The sequence below is a fragment of the Amblyomma mixtum genome, chromosome 3 (assembly GCF_055824585.1).
Source record: "Amblyomma mixtum isolate Tamu chromosome 3, ASM5582458v1, whole genome shotgun sequence".
NCBI lineage: Eukaryota > Metazoa > Arthropoda > Arachnida > Ixodida > Ixodidae > Amblyomma > Amblyomma mixtum.
In genome coordinates, this window is record NC_143014.1 from 44,987,400 (window position 1) to 45,000,242 (window position 12,843).

The 12,843-nt window shown below is 43.6% G+C and overlaps 3 non-coding genes across 3 annotated transcripts; all 3 read right to left on the reverse strand.

Annotated features, from left to right (window-relative positions):
- Positions 1–4,203: 4,203 nt before the first annotated feature.
- Positions 4,204–4,276, reverse strand: TRNAR-UCU (transfer RNA arginine (anticodon UCU)). The gene has a single exon. It is a non-coding gene; the product is annotated as a tRNA-Arg (tRNA).
- A 633-nt stretch (positions 4,277–4,909) lies between these two features.
- Positions 4,910–4,982, reverse strand: TRNAR-UCU (transfer RNA arginine (anticodon UCU)). Its single transcript has one exon. It is a non-coding gene; the product is annotated as a tRNA-Arg (tRNA).
- Positions 4,983–5,773: 791 nt separating this feature from the next.
- Positions 5,774–5,846, reverse strand: TRNAR-UCU (transfer RNA arginine (anticodon UCU)). The gene has a single exon. It is a non-coding gene; the product is annotated as a tRNA-Arg (tRNA).
- Between the last annotated feature and the right edge of the window lie 6,997 nt (positions 5,847–12,843).

The window sequence follows — 12,843 nt, forward strand, 5'->3', positions numbered from 1 at the left end:
AAAACAGTACAAGGTGGCTTGGTAGCCACAAGCTGTGGTAGTTCCAACAAGACGAGGAGGGGAGCGCATCTTGAACTACAAAGTTTCTTCTCTGCCACTGCTACCAAGTGAAGGCGCTCGCTTGTAGCGCCTTCAGTAGGTGCACTTGCACCTGGCGGCCGGTTGACGCAGGCTGTGACGTACTGCAGGAGCTGATGACAGGCTAGACGATCGACGATGATATCAGCAGCCAGAAGTAATCTGCAAGACGAGGAAGGGATGCGCATCTTAACTATAATAGTCGGGCACAACTGAAGAACTCAGCGGCAAAAGTCCTTTGAAGGAGGCCCTCCAGCAAAGCCTTACACTTCTGAAGGAATGAAGTTTTAAAGGCAGAAGAAACATTGGAAGCAGTGAATTGCCCACTTGTCCCAGTTTGAGGGAGATGTAGATATACTCATCCTCTCTGAGACTAATACTGATAAAGCCACGTGTGAGACATATATACTACCGGGATATCATTCTTATTATTATTGTAGAGAAGCAGGAAGAGGAGGTGGTGTCATTATATACGTAAAAGAAAATTGGATCACTGAGCAAGTGCAAGTTACCTGTGGGAACGCAGAAATTGTAGTTACCAAAATATCGAGCAAAGAAACAGCTTTGTTTGCGCAATTTTCCTCCACAAATGAAGTTATAAATAAAATCCTTCTAGAATTCGGTGCACTTCTAAAGTGATTTGACGGCACAACAAACATAATAATAGATGGTGATTTGAATATTGATACACTTAATCCAACCAAAACATGATTCGAGAACTATCTAGATATATCGGCTTAATTTTGCCTTGAAAATGCTGTTATAGGGGTAACTAGAGCTAAAATTTTAAAATATAAGTTTACGAAATCATGCATATCATATGACGCAATTATCAGGTAGAGTGATAAGCAATGCAGCAGATCGTTACTATGCTACTATGGCAGTGGTCGGCGACAATTTTTCTGCTAGTCCTAGACTATCACATTGCAATTATTGACAAGAAACAGGTGGATAATATGATCCGAAAATACGACTGGGATTCCTTTTCCACTATTGAGCTTATAGAATCGTATCAGTTAATGCTGAAAGAATTCAATACCATATATGAAAGGTCAAAAAGGCACATCAAGGTAAAGCAAAGAAAGCCAGAAAACAAATGGATAAGTAAGATATATTAAAACTTTGCTGGCTAAAAGCGGGGGCCTGAAAAAAAAATAACAAACAGAATCGAGAAGACAAGGGTCTTAGAGGAGTATCCTATGCTCCGCAGTCAAGTAACGGCAAAGATAAGGCTAGTCGGGTACAACTTATGAACGCCGCGTCTTTTCCCCTTCAAAGGGCCCGCTTCCAGCCAATGGCGACGGCCGATTCTCATGACCCTTCTAGTGTGCCAAAGCAGGGAGTGGCGTCACAGTGGAGAGAGAGGTCTATTCCCGACCATGAAAAGAGGAGACTACCTCTTTACATTTACCGCTTCCTGCTTTGTCACACTAGCGGGATCATGAGAGTCGGTCGATGCCATTGGCTGGAAGGGGGTTATTTGACGGGGAAAAGCCGCTGTGTGCTTAAGTTCTATCCGACGAAAGTATTTCTAAGATAAATTAGGTCATGAAGGAAGAATGCAGAAAAGGCATGGTCCTACCTGAATGAAATAATGGGTCTAACGCCAACAGGAATTCAGACAGATCATTGCAGAAAGGTTTCCCTGACTTGCATGGCTCACCGGTGCTGTGCAAAAAGTTTAATTTTGCTTTTCTAAATGTACCATTAAAACTTAGCAAGCAAATTAAAGACGCTGATAACAATACATTACCTTTAGAAGCATATGTCAGATGTTCTGGTGAACTGTGAAAAACATTCGCTATTCTCTCAGTCATAGGTTTGATTTAGGATTTAGGGCTATAACTCTTCTAGAAAACTTCAATGGTGTTGCTAACACTGCTAATGATACCAATGAAATTGCCTTGGCGCTGTTTTTGAATATGGTTGGGGCTTTTGGCACAGTTCACCACAGATTATTGGTGGAAAAGGTGAGAGCAATGGGGTTTCGAGGAATATTTGCAGACTTGCTTCAAGATAATCTCACAGAAAGGTATCAAATGGTAGGGACTGGGAACGTAACAGCCTACTTAACACACGTTAGACTCCTCGAATACGCTTGTGCCGTATGGTACCCCTGGCAAATACACTGAGCAGTGAAATGAGAAAAAAATTCAAAATAGAGCAGCGAGGTTTCTCCTCTGTCGTTACTCGAGAACTGATAGCTGCACCGACATGAAAAATAAATTGGGTTGGGAAGCTCTTTCCTCTCGATGAAGAACATAACGACTTGAACTCCTGTGTCAAATATATGACGACAAAACCGGCATTCGAAAGGAAATATACTTACACAGGCCACTTTGTTTCTGCTCGCACTGATCATTTTAATATTTTGGAATACCGTGCTCGAAACTAATATGTATGGAAGTTCCTTTGTTGTTCCTTCAGACCGCGAATGGAATCGGCTTTCAGGTCAGTAAGCGTGCTGTGTAAATGAAGATAGGTTTTTTTTGAACTCTGTAACCCCCCTGCTTTAACACCCTCGGGCTAAGTGGGGTAATCGCTGAATAAAGAATAAAGAATAACGAAATATCGGGTATCACAAGGTTGCAATATCGCTGCACTTCTCTTTACTATTTATACAAACGATCTAAGTTTCGTTACGCTGACATCACACCTCTTTCGGCATGCCGATGACACTGTGTTAGTTCTTATGGAAAAGTCATACAGATCTGCCCCAGAAAGAATGCAAATAGACTTAAGCAGCCTCGTATCCTGGATGAATATAAGCTACGTTTTTAAAATCATCATAAAACCAGGATTATGTGTATTAGAAGCCCACATAAACAGACAAAACTTGACTGTAACCTCTTCCTTCATAACAAGTGTAGATACTACTGCTCGTGCCCTCCACTCGAGTACACATCAATAGTTAACTGTTTAGGATTATATATCGATGAATTCTTCAGTTGGGAAGAACACGTCATGCATATATGTAAGAGGTTAAGAACCGTAGTAGCATATATTTACAAACTGCGTGATGGTGCAAATATGCAATCCCGTTATAAGGCGTATCAATCTTTAGGAAAAAGAGTACTTCGATATCGTATAACTGCACATGGAAGTTGTTTACCCGGCTGACAAACAGAAAATAACAAACTTATCCACAGAATATGTAAAAGTATAGTATACAGAACGAAGCTGCACGAGGCGCATAAATAAGAAATGATGGAAAAAATTTCCTTGCTAATTTTTTATCAATTGTATGTTTATGTTGTTTTGACCTCTCGATATTATAATAATGAATACAGAACACCGGTCAGCAAAGACCGAACACTAAGAGAAACTGAAATATACCATGTTCCCAGAGTGTATATAAATGATGGGAGAAGAATTAGAAACTATGTAGCTCATCTTTCAACTACTTACCCAAGGAGTACATGAAATTCAGTAGCATCAAAAAGGGGGAAAAGTAGCTAAAGAAATGGAGCCTTCTTTCATCGAGCGTATTTTATGTAAAACGATCAATATTTTCCTTGCTTTCAATCGGAAAGAAAATCCTTCGTCATGGCTATCTAATGCTGTTTACACTAAAGCCTTTGTGACATCGCTGTGTTGGCTTTTTGTATTCGGAAAGTGCCTGTTTATTTTTCGTTGGTTCCTGTTGATTGTGTTTCTTTTTGTTACAAGTGTAATCAAATATTGTTTCACACCAGCGTTGGGTGTTGTTCTGACAATTTGTTTATATAATACATGTTTGGCCACTACGTAACCGCTGACCAACCTACCCACCCACAAGCACTGTATGCTGAGGCGTGGTAGAAAATGTAGACAAGAAAATAGAAAGGGCAATCAAGATTATTAATATTGCTATTAAAAGGAGAACAAATTATGTTGCATTTTCGGCAATATAAATTTTTAATTCCGAAATTGTGTCCCTACGTCACTGCCCAGTTTCTCAGTCCCTAATCTTCTAATCGCTTTTTGCTAATGGCTACGGCAGATTTATTCACATTACCTTTTTAACTCTAAACACTAAGGCCTTAGGGAGAGAGAGTGTGCCTGTAATCGATATCTACAAGAATTCTGTCAAATTAGAGTAAAACATCTGCAATGCTTCAAAACAATCCTTCTGCAGTAGACATGCATCCCTGCCGGGATTCGAACCCGGGACCTTTGGATTAGAAGTCCAACGCGCTATCCACTGCGCTACAGGGACGAGGCCGTAAACGGCGGCCGTACATGCAAGGTAGATGCAGAGTGATAGCGCAGCTTATACAGAAGCCCACGCGTTCAAAATAGGGAGGTTTGGATGGATGAATGGATGGATGGATGGATGGATGGATGGACGGACGGACGGACGGACGGACGGACGGACGGACGGACGGACGGACGGACGGACGGACGGATGGAGTGTCCCCTCTGAAATGGTGTGGCGGCAGTTGCCCCCATGTGCGGCTTTCTTTCTTTATATTTATTTAACAGTGTAATAAACTGGTGTATAAAATCCTCTACATGCGTTCGTAAAACTTGTTTCTGGGCGAGTTGGTGCATATTCTCTAAATATATGGTGCATATTGGTGCATATTCTCTAAATACATTTTTAACTGCGCACTTCTTAACCTTAAGCTACCCCTCTGCTATTGAACTACCAATCTCCCAATCGCTTTTTGCTAACCCTGATTCACATTCATTCACATGACCATTGACTTACTGACATGACCGATGTTATCTGTAAACCCTAGGGCCTCAGTGAGAGAGAGTGTACGTGTGTCGATATCTGGATTAATTTTGTCATATTCGAATAAAACATTTCGAATTGCTTCAAAAATATCGCCCACCAGGTAACACGCATCCCTGCCGGGATTCGAACCCGGGACCTTTGGATTAGAAGTCCAACGCGCTATCCACTGCGCTACAGGGACGAGGCTGTAAACGGCAGCCGTACATGCAAGGTCGATGCAGAGTGGTAGCGCGGCTTATATAGACGCATCTTTGAAAAACGCAGAGCGAAAAACGAGACACAGAAAAGGTGAAGACAGAATTGCTCCGACTAGCCCAATTCTGCTTACTTGTGCTTATATAGACGCCCGTACGTTCAAAACAGGGAGGTTTGGACGGACGGATAGACAGATAGACGGATAGACGGATAGACGGATAGACGGATGGACGGACGGACGGATGGACGGATGGATGGATGGATGGAGCGTCCTCTCTGAAATAGGTTGGCGGCAGTTGCCCCAGGTTCGGCTTTCTTTATATTTATTTATCACTGTAATAAACTGGTCTATAAAATTCTCTATATGCGTTCGTAAAACTTGTTTCTGGGCGAGTTGGTGCATATTCTTCGAAAAACTTTAGCGCAACATAATACAAATACATGAAAGGAAGACATCCTGTCTTCATTTCACGTGTTTGTTTCATGCTGCGCCAAGTTTTTTCGAAGACTATATTCCTTAAATACATTTTTAACGGCGCACTTCTAACCTTAAGCCACCCCTCTGATATTGAACTACCACTCTTCCAATCGCTTTTTGGTAACCTTGATTCACATTCATTCACATGACTATTGATTTATTCACATGACCGATGTTATCTGTAAAACCTAGGGCCTCAGTGAGAGAGAGTGTACGTGTGTCGATATCTGGATTAATTTTGTCATATTCGAATAAAACATTTTGAATTGCTTCAAAAACATCGTTCACCAGGAAACATGCATCCCTGCCGGGATTCGAACCCGGGACCTTTGGATTAGAAGTCCAACGCGCTATCCACTGCGCCACAGGGACGAGGCTGTATACGGCGGCCGTACATGCAAGGTAGATGCAGAGTGGTAGCGCAGCTTGCATAGAAGCTCATACGTTCAAAACATGTAGGCTTGGACGGATGGACGGATGGACGCATGGACGGACGGACGGACGGACGGACGGACAGACGGACGGACAGATCGATGTATGGATGGATGACGGATGGATGGTTGGATGGATGGATGGACGAATGGATGGAAGATAGGAGCGTCCTCTTTGAAATGGGGTGGTGGAAGTGTAATAAATCAGTCTATAGGTTCTCCATACTCTTTAAATACATTTTTAACTGTGCACTTCTAATCTTATGTCACCTCTCTGCTTTCGGGCTACCAATCTTCCAGTCGCTTTTTGCTAACTTCCACCGCAGATTCATACACAGAACCATCGTTATGTTATCTGTAAACCCTAAGGCCTCAGGGAGAGTGACTGCGCCTGCATCGACATCCGGATGAATGCCACCACAACTGAGTATAAGGTGTTCAATTGTTTCCACAGATTTACCACACACTGCACGTGCCATCTTCGCTAAATTTCTTTCTGCAGCTGGGCGTTCTAAGACACCCTGTCCCAGCTTCAAGGAGTAGGGCACTTTTTCTTGAGTTATCGTAGAACAATTCCTTCCTGATCTGTCTTTTAACGCGAAAGCCTTTAATGGCTTTACTGTCCGCCCGTTACATGTGAAGTTAGTCATAACTAGCATTACTAGTTACTAGTTAACTAGTCACAAGGCATGACTAACTAGTCATTAACCAGCTATCTACTAATTTGTCATGACCAGTTAGTCATTAATCAATCATGACTATTTAGTCATTAGCCAAACATGACTAGTTAGTCATCAACTAATTAGTCATTACTAACTAGGCATTAACCAGTCATAAACTAATCAGTCATGACTAGTAAGTCATTAACCAATCATGACTAGTTAGTCATGACTAGTTAGTCATGCGTCATGACTAATTAGTCATTATCTTCGCTAAATTTCTTTCTGTAGCTGCGCATTCTAAGACACCATGACCTAGCTTCAATGAGTTGGACATTACCTTTTGAGTAATCCTAGTCATGACTAGCCAATCCAAGTCGCCCTATAGCCATCTCGTGTGTGCCTACGGCCGTCGTGTCCTTAGCAGGCAAAGTTGCCTGGAAAGGCTTTCGCCTGGCGCAATTTAGATCGTCAAAGTGGCCCCGGAATTTTTCCAGCATCGATATAGTTCTACACTATGCTTCTTTTCCACTAACCTAACCCAATTTTTACCTTCCGCGTTTTAACCCGTCGTTTAATGCTCTTTCTTTCTCCGTCCTCGTGTTGGAATACTTACTGGTTAGTTTCCTAGTTCTTTTCCGCCATTGTGAGCCAGCGCTCTTACAGCATAAGTATCTAAATACCTTAGCTGCCTTCCTGTTATCGTCCAATTTCCTCAGGCGTTCTTCGTATAATAGTTCACTCTGCTTCGAAAGATGTCCAGCCCATGTCCCCCTGCACTGCCTCGGTTGTGGTTTTGCCTTGGGCGCCTGGTGTAATCTTCCAACAGCTCTCTGATTTAGTTTTAGTGTCGACTGAACTTCTGTTCTTAGGCTCAAAACTGTGTTCCCGAAAGTAACCCGTTGCAGCATTATTCCTTTCCAAATACCTCTCAGTACTTCATACTTGTTGTACACCGATAATACCCGATATTTTATTATCCCGGCATCTCTTCGCCCTTGAGCCCTAACAGATTCTTCGTGCTTTTCCGTCTATATCCGTCCTTCGTTTATCCATAGCCCGAGATATTTGTACTTAGCGACTCTGGGTATTTCATTGCTTTGCATTGTAAACACCTGACCAGGTGTATCGTTGAAAATCATCAGAACTGACTTAGCTGCGCAAGAACTGAAACTTAGATCGTCTACTTCGTCTCAACAACAATTAACCAGAATTTGAAAATCTTCCTGGCTTCTTGCTAGCAGTACAATACCGTCCGCATAGATTAAACTGGGGAGCCACTGCTCTACGACCTTTCTGCCTAATCTGTGTGACATATTATAGCCAAGATTACTTTCTTGTAGCCTTCTTTACATATTTATCATGAACAGCATGAACAGCAGCGGTGATAGAGGAGAGCCTCGCCTTAATCCTTTGCGTATATCGACAGTTTTCGTACTTCTTATTCCTTATCATGTATTTTCAATTTTATTATCTAGGTATATTTCATCTAGGAAACCAATTATATCATGGCAGTTACCTTCATCTTTGACTATGTTCCACAGGAGTACCCTGTTCACGTTATCGTATGCACCGCTTATGCCCAGGAAGGCTAAATATAGAGGTAAATATAAAGGTCGCTCCAAAATGACTGAGGTATAACTGATGTAATGTAGTTCACTGTGTCGTCTCTCTTTAAACATTTTCCCTCGGCATCCTGAATACGTTCCTGCTTTCTTTGATTCTTTTTACCTAGACAGTTTATATGGTTACAGAATTTTCTTGGCCCACCTCAAGTTGCATCGCGAACTTCAGCCGTCCATTGATCAGGGGAGTGCTTTATTTTACCCCGGATGAGGACCTGTACTTACAGTTTCTTTTGTCGATAAGATTCCCATTTTTGGTCTTTTTCCTCTTGAGATAACTGCGCCTTCTTTGCCTCTCTGTGTCCCCTTGTAGCCAGACGTCTTTGATCGATGGCCTCCTAAATTTCCTCATTCCACCAGCTTCGTGGCTTCCTCTTTCTTTTCCAGTGGTTTGCCGCTTCTACTTGTTTCATTTTCGTACAGGTGAGTAGTTCTGATTGTAATCTCACTTTTCCATGGGCGTTTCTCTATTGCTTCCTCAACACCTACTGCTATTAGTGTTACTTGTTCGTTCTTAAATTTTGCGTTCCTTTTTTTTCTTTTCTGCATTGCTCTGTTTATCAGGGCTCCCACCTGCAGACAAATACGTTTATGCTCACTTCACAGACGGTACTCCCCTCTTTGTCTATTTTAATTTTTTGTGAGCTTGCTATAGATTCCCCGCGACATTAGGCAGTAGTCAATGGTCATCTGCTTGTTCTTGAATTCCCACGTGATTTGACCCACACATTTAGTTTCTCTATTTACAGTAACTAGGCTGTGCTGCTCACAGCGGTCTGGCGTCAATTTCCCATTAAAATCTCCATCCAGATCGTCGATGCGGCCATTCATGTCCCCCAATACATTAATATCGGCACCGGCTCCACACTGTTTTAAATCGCCATTGAGACACTTAACTAGATCCTTGTTTTCGTGCTAGCATTTGCCCCTTGTCCTTACATAAAACTACCCCTAGCCATGTCCTGTTACCGGCAATTGTTCCTGATGGCCAGACATAATCTTTGCAAGTTTATTTTATTCTTTGATAATTTGTTCCTTGATGTACCAGCATACCTACCCCTGCGGAGCCAGCGCCCTCTTGATGTCATTGGACAACTGAAGACGTCATAATTTAAAACCAAATTCTGCTGTGACACTTAAGACTGATTACGTGTGGAAATGAGAAAGCATTACTGTACCTGGGTGCAATGTTTACGCGTAATGTTTGTACATGCATTAAAGTCCTTTTCTACGAGTTTGTGTTTGCGTATTGGCTGCGCAACAGACCGCAAACGTTCGGATCCTCTCGCTGCTCGGCGATGAGGTTGGCCGAGTTTGCATGTCGTGGACGCAAGACGTAGAGGTTTAGTTGTTTGGGACGCCCACACACACACACACACACACACACACACACACACACACACACACACACACACACACACACACACACACACACACACACACACGCACACGCACACGCACACGCACACGCACACGCACACACACACACACACACACACACACACACACACACACACACACACGCACGCACGCACGCACGCACACACACACACACACACACACACACACACACACACACACACACACACACACACACACACACACACACACACACACGCACGCACGCACGCACGCACACACACACACACGCACGCACGCACGCACGCACGCACGCACGCACGCACACACACACACACACACACACACACACACACACACACACACACACACACACACACACACACACACACACACACACACACACACACACACACACACACACACACACACACACACACACACACACGCACGCACGCACACACACACACACACACACACGCACGCACGCACGCACGCACACACACACACACACACACACACACACTCGCGTATGGCACCACCCGGAACTCTGTACGACGAATGGTTGCATCACAATTTTGATGCGAAAGTCTGGAAAGGCGTAAAATTAATGGTGCATATGTCGCCGGTTCGAATCCGAGTCGAAAGCTAGCCTCCAACTTAACTAGCACATGTAAGCTATATGCAATGAGAAATCGCATGATACCCCCCCCCCCCTCCCCGATACGCTGTACGACAAACGGTTGCGTCGTGTCACAATTTCGAGAAAACTGGCACCGCATTGAGATCGGCCAGTGGTCAGTATATACAGGCGAATGACATGTATAGGATTGTCAGAAGTGACGGTGCTCGGCTTGCTGTATGCGTCATACGGCTGCTTTATCACGTCACCGTATTGTTTCGATCAATAGGATTTTCTGTACCATCTGCGAGTACACACATGCAACCGGATTTTCTCCTAGTGGGACTATTAATGCTTTCGCATTAAGTCGTGACGTCATAGCCACGTGATTTTTGGTGACAGAAATAAATCCTCGAACGTCTCGAGGTTCAGCGCGACACACGAGACAGAGACGAAGAAGATACGACGAGCGCAGACTAGGGACGCTGTTGTTAGTAGTCCGCGATCGTTATGCCTTCTTCCTTCGTCCTTGCCTCGTGTGTCGCGCTGAATTTCAAGGTATCACCATTCGAAGAGTCCAAACTATTTGTTTTTATGCCCAAAAGGTACAGTTATAGGCATAGTTATAGCTCCTAGTTTGAGAGCCGGTCTTAAGACAACACCTGAGTTTGCGAACAATGGGTTGTGACAGAATTGTGTCGACTGAGTTTAACTCACAAATTTTTACCCAAAGTCATAATTTATTAGTTGAAAGCCACAGCACACAAGACTTGGAATAGCGTCATAACAGGAAGTTTCTGAAGTAACCCACGAGACAAGTTTAAAATTTGCAGGAACAGATGACGACCTCTTTGCCTGCTATGCTTAAATGGAATGCGAGTGCTGTAAATTGAGTTGCATTTTCCCGGTGAAATTGGGGCTGTCTTTTAGAACACGTGGAGGACAGACGTTTTGTTTGATACAGTGAAAAGCTACGCAGGCCAACTGAAACAAAAACAAGCGCTTACGAAATGAAAAAGCAAGGGAAGGCATGGGAGAATAACCAAATACAATTAGTGAGCTTGCAGACACTGGAAACGTTCAAGCAAGCACTTGCACAGGAGTTTGCCCAAGAAGATTTCAATAAAACAACTGACCTCAATACAGACCTGTCCGTACCTAACACACAAATACAAATAGCATCTGGGCATGCGACATTTTGCTGTATGACATGTGACATACAACAGCCTTTTCTATGATTTATGATAATAAGAGGGCGTCATCACAACATCTACAAAACTCAGTGTGTATAAAACCTTCTGCAGACGCACGTTTTAGTACTCAGTAACATATAAGTAGCGCAAACGCTCCAGGCAGCATGCACTTCGTCTTTCTAGCAGATTTCTCTATTATGAAAGCAGTGCCCAACATTTACAGGGATATGAAGCATCTGTATGCTTCATATCACTGCCTAGTTCACGCTGATCATAACGTTTCTTCGCCACGAACAGAATAGTTCTCAGCAGAGTCAGCATAAAGCAAAATAATTGCGTTCGACGGCATGTGCCAGGAAATTAAGAGAATTCACTACGGAACCCGCGCTTTCACACAGACTACCAAGCGATCGTGCGAAAGTCATATTTGACACCGTCCCCAGTGACGTAATAAGGTAGCTCTCTGGCAGTGGTATAGGCACTCAGCGGCAACGGCGTATCACAGTACCAAAGCGACTGTAACACACTACAGTTGCAGTGTGATGTCAGCGGAGCAGTTCTCACTTTGACACTTTCCTACGGAGCACCAGCTCTTCGCTTGCTGTGCGGTCTTCGTCTCGAACCACATATCGTCTTTCCGAAGGCAGAATCATTAAAACCTGCGAGTATGTTTTTGCAGGCTAGTTGGTGCCTAAGCATTGTGGGTTTTTTGCGCAAAAGACACGACACAAAGGAACGAGGTAGACAAGACAAGCGCTTACTAACAACTCAGGTGTTTATTGACATAACATTGCTTAAATACAGCAGCTGCTCTTATCAAACACGAAAAGGGAAAGAAGAGACTTAGCATACATATATCATATCAGCACAGATCCCACCATCGCACGAGTGAATGCATGTTTCGAGCTCTAATTCTGCGCAAGATAACTGATTTCTTTTTTTGAGAGCAAAATTGAAGGATTGCTGACACACGAGTTACCCGATTTTCCTATCTCATTGGCCTCAATTATCTCTCTTCCAAGTTGTGTCTTGCACCGGCGCAGTACTGAAGTTTTTTCGAGCGCGGGAGTGCAGTTGCGGCAATTCCGAATATGGTCAATCATTTTGCTACCTGACTTGTTCTTTACATCTCTTGCGTGCTCCCTCAGCCTTTCATTAAGGCACCTGCTAGTTTGGCCAATGTACTGCTTACCACAGGCAAGTGGTATCGAGTACACAACGCTCTTTTTACAGGCCACGAAGCGCTGCTGGTGCCGCTTCGAACAAGCGACGGCCGTATCCTCCGCATTCACTCTCTTGCAAATCCTGGAGAGTTTTTCAGGAGCGTTAAAAACCACTCTAACACCAGCCCTAGCACCGATCTTCTTAATATTATGCGAGATTCCGTGAATGTACGGAATGACCGCCACTTTCTTCCGGTCAACTTGGTCGGTTTTGCTGGCTGGTTTCTTCAGCAGGTTCTCGGCAGTTGAAGCCAGCA